The sequence below is a fragment of the Vicia villosa genome, unplaced genomic scaffold (genome assembly GCF_029867415.1).
Source record: "Vicia villosa cultivar HV-30 ecotype Madison, WI unplaced genomic scaffold, Vvil1.0 ctg.000677F_1_1, whole genome shotgun sequence".
Lineage (NCBI taxonomy): Eukaryota > Viridiplantae > Streptophyta > Magnoliopsida > Fabales > Fabaceae > Vicia > Vicia villosa.
This window is the reverse complement of record NW_026705301.1, coordinates 279,177-288,977: the sequence shown is the minus strand read 5'-3', so window position 1 is coordinate 288,977 and position 9,801 is coordinate 279,177. Positions and strand designations below refer to the sequence as shown.

General features: G+C 33.4%; 1 long non-coding RNA gene across 1 annotated transcript; it reads right to left on the bottom strand.

Annotated features, from left to right (window-relative positions):
• Window positions 1-1,449: 1,449 nt before the first annotated feature.
• Window positions 1,450-1,966, bottom strand: LOC131630392 (uncharacterized). The gene is made up of 2 exons (XR_009292318.1): window positions 1,753-1,966; window positions 1,450-1,633 (listed from the first exon to the last, which is right to left on the bottom strand). It is a non-coding gene; the product is annotated as an uncharacterized LOC131630392 (long non-coding RNA).
• Between the last annotated feature and the right edge of the window lie 7,835 nt (window positions 1,967-9,801).

Below are 9,801 nucleotides of genomic sequence, written 5' to 3'. Positions count from 1 at the left end.
GAGGGAGTACTTAACTGTAATGAATTTTTTATATTTCATATAAAAATAAGTTAGATTTAGTCAAATTTCCTTGTTAATATTTTTTTTGTGTAATCAAGGAATAATATTAAAGCGAGAACAAAGGGTTCCCGAACCTGTTACACCACAAAATGGGACAAACCCAACAAAAAGAAAAGGGGAAATTACAAATCAATTTAGTTACGACTTAAATAGTAAAGGATCTTTACTAAATGCGTAAAAACTAGAATTGTGATATGTAATATCACCTATACAAATCCACTTTCAAACCAAAAAATTTATATTCCAAACCATATCATTGACATTCCACGCGTCATTTCGGAAGCATACCCCATTATGAATGAGCCATATGGACCAAGTAGTTGCAAGCCAAATGACTCTCCTTTTACCTTCCCTTAACTTCTTCCCTTTACAAAAAGAGTACCAATCCCAAAAATTCGAAAGACACTCCTCCTCCGAAACATACGGTTTATCAACCCATAACGCTATTTCTTTTCAAATAAACTTCATATAAAACACAATTTAACGAATTTAAAGGAAACTCAATACCTCTTATCTTCAATAGATCTTTCGTTGGAAGCCTATTTTCACAAAGTCTCCAACCGAATGCCTTAATCTTGAAAGGAACCTACATCTTCCATATCTTCTCCAAACAAAAGTCGTACCTATTAGGTGGACCGAAAGGACAATGAAAAGAAGCGTAGAAATCATAGCAAGAAGCAACCGTAAAGACCCCGCCCTCTTCACCTAACCACTCCACTTTGTCACGGTTAACAACTCCCACCTCAACCCCTCTTAACAATGACTCTAAGGCGTTAAAATTCATCCGATGCTCCAAAGGCAAGGAAAGAATATTCACTCCAAAATAAATATTTTTGAATGAATTTAAATATTAACATAAATTAAATAATTAAAAAATATTATATTTATAATAGTGATTAAGATTTGAGATAATTTTTTTTTGTTATGAAATAACAAAGTAAATTTTATTTTTATTTTTCAATGAAAGTATCAATTTTAATCTTTATAGTTAATTTGTTGTTTTTTGTTTTTTTCAAAGCATATAGCGGGGTTATTAGCCCGAGAAAATAAAAAATTCCGCTAAATAATAATGAACAGTATATTTTTTTATGAATATTAAAAATAAATAGTAGAAATTATTTTGTCGGATTTAAAACCCCGCAAATTTGTTAAAAATAATTAAAAGGGAAGTTTTCACGTGAGAGACTTAATCTGATTAATCAGATTTGATAAAAAATAATTAAAATCTCTCACAGATATGATAGACAGCGTCTTAATTCAGTATTTTCTTGATTAATTTTTTTTGCTGCGTTTTCTTTGTTTATTCTTCTCAATTGACTAATGTGTCAACTTTATTCTTCTTAATTAAGTTTATTATACAAGACTAAATTGTGAAATACAGTGATAATATTTATAACAGAATCAGTAACAAATATCTATCATTCCGCACAAGCTCCATACATACAAATTAATTCATCACAATGGTTTCAAAACAATGCAAACCGTCAAGCTGTGGTGCCATTTTCGGAATTTGAATTGTCTTCTCTTGACCTTTCATTTTGTTATTGAATACTGAAAACTCTTTTTTGATTTCCTACATATAGTAAAACATACTGAAATTCATGTAAAGTAATGCATAAACATTTATTTCCTTGACATAGCATGATGTTGTTCAATGTGTGATATAGAGCAATAGATAGAACCATTTCATACCTTAACATGGTTTGTGTCTATGAAATAAAATCCAACTGCAGCAGCAAGAGCAGGCACAGCTACATAAATACTTCCTGTAGCCATTTCTATCCTTGAAAGCTGAAAGCTTAATTAACATTTAGCTATCTAGAGACAATTTATGGTAAGGGTGAACAGAGAGAATATGCCTTGGCAATGAAGAGAAGCAAACACAAAAAGTGGTTTATAAATTGGGGATATTGGATTGCATTGTCTTGAACTATGTGAAAAGGGAACTTGAAAGGACGGGAACATAGAAATTAATATCAAGGAAAACCTAACTTTATTCTATGTTACTTCACTGCCAAGCAACTATTTTTCCCTAGCTTTAAGAAATCACATTCTTATTACTTATATGATCTTGGAGACCCCAAGGCGAGCTAGGCTTTGGCCTTAGGCCCAAAACTTTTGTAATAATGGTTAGAAGTTAGTAATTCATTGTTTCAGTAGGTAATTTTGTGTTCGATAAGATAATGTTTGACTTAGTCGAAATAGACTATGTAGTAGACAGTTGTATTTGATTGGGTCGAATACAACATATGTGTTGAAGTGTGTAAGCAATTATTTGATGGAGCCAAATACTATAATTTGTGTTTTGTATGTTTTGATTGCCTATAAATAAGCATGCTATGATATAGATCAAAAAGCAACAACTTCACGATATTATTTTCCCTATTATTTAACAATATAGTTTTCTCTCTCTTCTCTCTTTTCTTCTTCTTCAACTTCTCGAAACCCTAATTCTTCCAACAATTTGGTATAACGAGCCCGAATGCAATTCAGAGAGAATATGTAATATCAAATGGAAACACAACATCAACACAATTTCTAGTGAATCTACCGGTTTTCAAAGGTGAGAACTATGAACACTGGGTTGCGCAGATAAAGGTCATCTTCACATTTCAAATGTGGTTGAAATCGTGAGTGATAGAGAACCTGCATTGGAAGCGATTGCAATTCATGATGTTCAGAAGGCTGCACACAAGGAACGAAGAAAGAAAGATGGAAAAGCTCTTTTCTTGATTCACCAATGTGTGAATCAAAATGTGCCCGAGAAGATCATTGAAGAAGAAACATCCAAAGGAACATGGGACGAGTTGAAGAACTTATATGGTGAAGATGAAAAAATGAAGAGGGTGAAGTTGCATACGATGAGAAAGCGGAATCGATTTTTGATTTCTTCCCAAGATTAGTGTTTCTCACCAACAAAATGAAGGTGTGAGGTGAATCGATCAACGATTTGCAGAAGATTGAAAAAGTGTTAAGATCTTTGACTGCAAATTTTGATTATATTGGAGTGCCTATTGAAGAGTCCAAGAACCTAGTTGAGATGAAGTTAAAATAACTTAAAGCCTCATTAGAAGCTCATGAGATAAGGTTGAAGCAGAGGAACTCAGAAAGGGAAAAGGTGGTTGAACAGACACTGCAAGCAAGATTCATCGAGAAGTATGGAAAAGAAAAGACGAAGCAAAGAAAGAATTCTGCTAATGATGAGAAGTCGAGTAAGAATTCAAAGAATCATTATTATTCAACCAAGAAAGGCATGAGCAACAAGTATCCGGGGAAGAAAGTTGACATGAAGGAGCTCCAATGTTACAATTTTCAAGGATTTAGTCATTATGCTCGAGACTATCGAAAGAAGAAAGAACCAACCGCAAAATATAATAAAGAAGTGCATAGGGATGGAAATTTAACCCATATATTATGGATACTCGCAAAAAATGCCCACAACGGATAGGGTAAAAACTTGCAAAATGGGTACGGGTACGAATACAGGTACTTACCTATTAAAATAAGCGGGTATAGATGCGGGCACATGTATCTTACTATCCACCCGCCCTATCCCCGCACTATATCGCAATTAAACTATTATATGTTTTAATAAAAGTGATTATCTATTTAATAACTCAACAATAACATCCATAATTTACTTTTAATATTGTTAAAAAAACTTAAAATTATATGATATTAGGTAATTAATCAATTTTATTTTATTACAAACGCGGGTAAATGGGTACGGCTAGGGGTATTGAGGTACCCATAGGATACAGATACGAGTATAAACATTAATACCCACGCGGGTATGAGCTCAGGTATGTGGATTTTTTCAAACCGCGAGTATGGAGATGGGTACTATAGTATTCGCCCAAACCCTGCCCATTGCCATCCCTAGAAGTGCAATATGCACATGCTATAAAAAGTGACTCTGATGTGTTTCTCATGGCCAATACCCATACGAGAGATGAACAAACCAATATGGGGTACTAGGATTCAGTAACCACATGACTGGAAATAAAAATTGTTTCACCAAGTTAGATGAATCAGTTAAGAAAGTGATCAAGTTTGCAGATGGCAGACATGTCACATTAGGTGGAAAGGGAAACATATATGTGGTTAGAAAAAATGGTCGAAAAGCCACTATCATTGATATGATGTATGTACCTTCGATGACAAGTAGTTTGATAAGCATATGTCAATTAATTGCAAAAGGGTACTCCATGAAGCTAGAAAAGAATCAGATGAATGTGTATGATGGTGAAGGAAGGATGATTCTGAAAGCATCATTGGCAGACAACAAGATCTTCAAAGTAGAGATCAACAAGGTTGATCATCAATGTCTGAATATGACTTTCAATGGAGATAAAGACTGGTTGTGACATCACAAGTATGGACATCTAAACTTCAGAAGTTTAGGTATGTTCCACCTAATAAAGATGGTGTATGGCTTACCTCAGGTGAAGAAACCAAGTCAAGTGTGCGAGGAGTGCTGCAAAGCAAAATAAGCTAGGAAAGCATTCAAACATGACTTGCCCATGAGGTCGATGGAAAAGCCAGAGCTTGTTCACTCTAATGTGTGTGGACCTTTTGAAGTCAGGTCGAATGGAGGTAATTCCTATTTCCTAACTTTCATAGATGCATTCTCCAGATATATGCGGGTTTACCTTATTGAAAGGAAGAGTGAGGTTTTCACACAATTCAATAAGTTTAAATTGCATGTCAAAAAAAAGAGAATGCAAGTTAAAGAAACTGAGAACTAATGGTGTAGGTGAATACACTTCTATGGAATTTACAAAATATTGAAATTAGGAAGGTATATAGCATGAGTTCATTGCACTTTATACACCACAACATTATGGTATAGCTAAGAGGAAAAACAAAATTATACTGAACATGGCCATAAGTATGTTGAAAGCTACAGAAATGCTAAAGAGATTTTAGGGAGAAGCAGTTTCGACAGTATTGTACATACTTAATAGTTGTCCAACCAAAAAGATAGTTGACAACACATCTTATGAGGCTTATACAGGACTGAAGCCAAATGTTAGTCATCTTAGAGTATTTGGATCAATGTGCTTCAAGGATGTACCTAGGCAATTGAGGAAGAAGCTAGATGATCAAAGTCAAGCTATGGTGCTCATAGGTTATCATTCGACTGGTGCATACAAGTTTTTCCAAATGATGATAAGGTAGTGATTATTAGGGATGTTCTGGTGGACGAAAGCAAAGGATGGAATCAGACTTAGGGGGTTCAGTTTGATATGAGCAAGATACAATCACAATTGTGCTTAAAGAAGACCAACAAGCTGAAGCCACGACCACTCAAAATGAAGAACCACTTGAGCATAATGTTAGAAGATCTGATAGAACGAGAACTGTGTTGACAAGGCTAGTTGGATATGAGAGATTTCTAGATCAAGCAATTGATGCAGATGATGATTTCAATGAAGAAGGAATGATGATGGCAGAATCTAAACCAATCAATTTGGATTACGCCGTGAATAACTCAAATTGGTTGGCAGCCATGCAAGAAGAAGTCAACGCAATCAAGAAGAACAAGACATGGGAGCATGGAAAAGAGTCAATCAAGAAGACAATTGATGTAAAGTGGGTGTTCAAGCTGTAACTGAGGCAAAATGGTGAAATTTCCAAGTATAAGACAAGACTAATGGGAAGAGGTTTTCTACAAAAGCTTGGTATCAAATTCAATGAAGTCTATGCACCCGTCCCAAGGATGGAAACAACCCGGATTATTGTGTCAACTGCATGATTCAAAGGATAGAAGATACATAAATTAGATGCAAAAAGTCAGCATTTCTGAATAGACCACTGAAAGAAGAGGTCTATGTCAGTCAACTACCAAGATTTGAAATCTAAGGGCAAGAGCAGAAGGTGTATAGATTGAAGAAGAATTTTTATGGATTGATGCAAGCCCCAGGGGCTTGAATAAGAGAATATATAGCTTCCTGATCAAGGCAGGTTTCACAAAGTGTGTGTGTGTGTGTGTGTGTGTGTGTGTATATATATATATATATATATATATATATATATATATATATATATATATATATATATATATATATATATATATATATATATATATATATATATATATATATATATATATATATAGGGGATGTATCAAGTAGGAGGAATTTTTAAATAAGAGATAAGAGCATTCAATCCTAACTATTGGATTAATCAAGAGAGAGAAATTAAATTATTAATTAAAATATTAATATAATTATTATTTCTCTCTCTTGATTAATCTAATGATTAGCATTGAATGCTCTTATCTCTTATTTAAAAACCCTCCTACTTGATACATTCTATATATATATATATATATATATATATATATATATATATATATATATATATATATATATATATATATATACACTTATCAAATTTTCTCTACATCTCACAACAATTTCTTTGATCACATCATCTTGAAAATATATCTTCATCCTCTTTAACTTTTCTTTATCACTTGAAAACACATTAATGCAATCGTATTTTATTTCAATATTTTTTTCCCAAAATTAATCAATTTTTTTATTGGGCCAGTCCGAAACCCGTTTGGCCTGACTCTGTCCGGCCGATGAAAAACATAGGTCTGATGGACTGAGCTAAGAAGATAAGGTCGTGTTTTTTTAAGAAATTTTACGGTCCGACCCGTGTTAAATTATTGGACATATGGACCGAGCCCATTTTGACAGCTCTAAAGCCGACCAATATATTTCGAGACATAAGACAAAATTTAAAATTAAACCCGTTAAAACTAATAATAATATTTCAATAAAATAGTATAAAGTAACATATTTTAATTTTAGATTTTTTTAATATGTAAAGTCATTTATTAAATCATTTAAATCGATCATTGTAATCAATCTCCTTTAATATTTAATTTACAGTTGATGATAAAATTAACTCATAAACATTCTTTCTATTTTTTTTTAAAAAAAATTCATAATAGAAAAAAGCATTTCAACATTTTTTTGTTGAGATTGCATTGTCAATATCCTTATAAACAAATTAAGGCATTCCTTTAACTATAGGTCATGGTTCACTTTAGTCCATTATCTTTTTTTCGTGCTAAATTGGTCCCTTAATTTTCAAAACGATGCAATCAAGTCCCTTCCGTCAACTCCGTTATTCAAAATCTGTTAAAAATCTACGTGACACATTTGACCAACTATTGTGACAGAGTTAGCGTCAGAAAAACCGACGCTAAAACTATTTTTGGATTTTAATTATTGTTCATCTTCTTCCCCAAATTTTTGTACATTCACCTGCAAATTTTCACAACAGATCAACAACTTCACACCTTCATACAACAACAAACTGCAAAATAGAGCTACCATAACAGCTCCACCATCACCTTCACCTTCACTTGTTCATCATAACAAATTAAACCTTCATCATAACCTTCATATCACCAAACCACGTCGCTCCACAACCCACTTTCATCAATACACATACGATCCATCACCACAAACAACAATACAACAATGAATCATCTTTGATTTCCAACTCAACACAACCTTCCATCGATCTTCTTCATTAAACCGAACCAAATACCTTCGCAACTTCGATAGGACACATCACAACTCTGCAATCGATCTGGTTTCACATACATCAGAAATGTTTTGCTCTACCTTGCGACAACTCAACGCTTCAGATCTTGACCCAACACCGACTCAGTATCATAGAACCGAACAACCATTCCAGCCTCCTAAACATTCGCAACAACTCAGCGCAACCGACAAACACGAACCTGCAGATCGAACAACATCAACATCATCGACAAAAACGAACTCAGCATCACGCAAAATCAATTCACCAAACTCGCGTTTCACGGTTCCTTCACATCATCATCATCGGTTTCACAGCAACAACCGTATCAACTGCTCCACACCGCAGCCGAATCCACCATGAGTCATCCCCCATTCATCATCAACATCGTCGACTCAGCCTCCATTGTTCGGTAACACTACTTCTCTTTGCAATGCTTCGATTTAATGGTTGAATGATTCATGAGAATTTTTAATTTTTTTTTGAACCTGTTGTTTGTTGTGAGAAAATTTAGAAGTAGAGAACATAGTTGATTTGAGAAAAACAGAGAAGTTTGAGTTTGATTTTAGGAAGTAAATAGAACAAAGGAAAATATGGAGAGAAAGGTGATAGGAGGCGGAAAGAAGAATAGAGGAAAAGTGATTTGGTTTTGTTAAGTTTAATTTGTGAACTAAGAAAGAGATCGTGAGAGAGTATTGGGATGGGAGGCGGATAGAGTTTTTTGAAAATGGATTCTCTCCTTCTCTTTCTCTCATGCTTCCAAGCTGCTGTAATCTTCACCATTCATTTAATTTATTTAATTGTCTCTTATGAATCATTGCTTTGGTGTGTGGATGGTTGAACCATTAGATCACAAAAGGAGAGAAGGTTGAACCTAAATAACAGTAGAGGATTCAAATCCGAGTTTTTTTAGTCCTTAGAATTTTAATTTCATGTGTTAATTTAGTAAAGGCTAGATCTGCAAATGAGCCATCAAAAATTAAAATGCACAAAAATTTGGGGAAGGAGATGAACAATAATTAAAATCTAAAAATAGTTTAAGCGTCGGTTTTTCGACGTTAACTCCGTCACAATAGTTGGTCAAAAGTGCCACGTAGATTTTTAACAGACTTTAACTAACGAAGTTGACGGAAGGGACTTGTTTGCGTCGATTTGAAAATTAAAGGACCAATTTGACACGAAAAAAAGATAAGAGACCAAAGTGAACAATGACCTATAATTAAGGGACTAAAATGAGTATTTTGCCAAAAATTAAAGATTCTTAAAAGGGTCGATGATATCAAATCATCTAAAGAAATTAAAGATTCTTATCTATAACCATAATTTTTAAATTAGCCAATCATGTGATACACAATTAAAATGAATTTTATTAATATCCATATTTTAAATAAAGTATTATCTAATTGTTATAAAAATAATTCAAAAAAGTTATTAACCAATTCATCAAAGTTATTCATATATGGATTTAAAAACAAAATTGAGGCCTTCTTGGAGGATTCAAAATGTCACCATTGAGTTTTATTTGACACTCTTAAATTTAATAAAAAGATCATTATAACTCTACTCAAATTTTTCATCATTTTCACAGATTCATGTTTTTAAATTTTAAGTTTCAAAAATTTAGGGCGATATCAGAAATTTAGATAGCATACTAGAAATTATATTTAAAAGTAGTAAGTAGGATATCGGAAATTTCACGTTCATACCAGAAATTGTTTGAAAATATTTAGTAGAATACTAGAAATTTCAAAATTTTCTGAAGATTTTCACGGAAATTGCAAAAAATACGATAATTATTATTGGAAATTCTGAAATTTTTGTAAGTTAAATTTTTTTTCAAAATTTCTAGTACTTTCTTCACTAATTTTTGTTTGTTTTTGTTTTTTATTTTTTCAATAAGGATCAAAAGCACAACACCATTGTCAGCAGGACCACTGATAAAGCGGCAGCTGCTGAGGCAGAGATTTTCCAACTACGGATTGGACGACATGCTCCGACTAATTCCCATCAGAAAAGGATGGCTGAGCAAGCGTAAGAGCAGTTCCGCACACCTCGACGTCGAGTTGCTAGAGTTTCTATTGTTGTGGAGGAGGTACAGGCTGAGCAAGTTATTGTTGTTATTGAGGAGGTACAAGTTCTTGTTACTGTAGAATAGGTACTTGTTGCGGCTGAGCA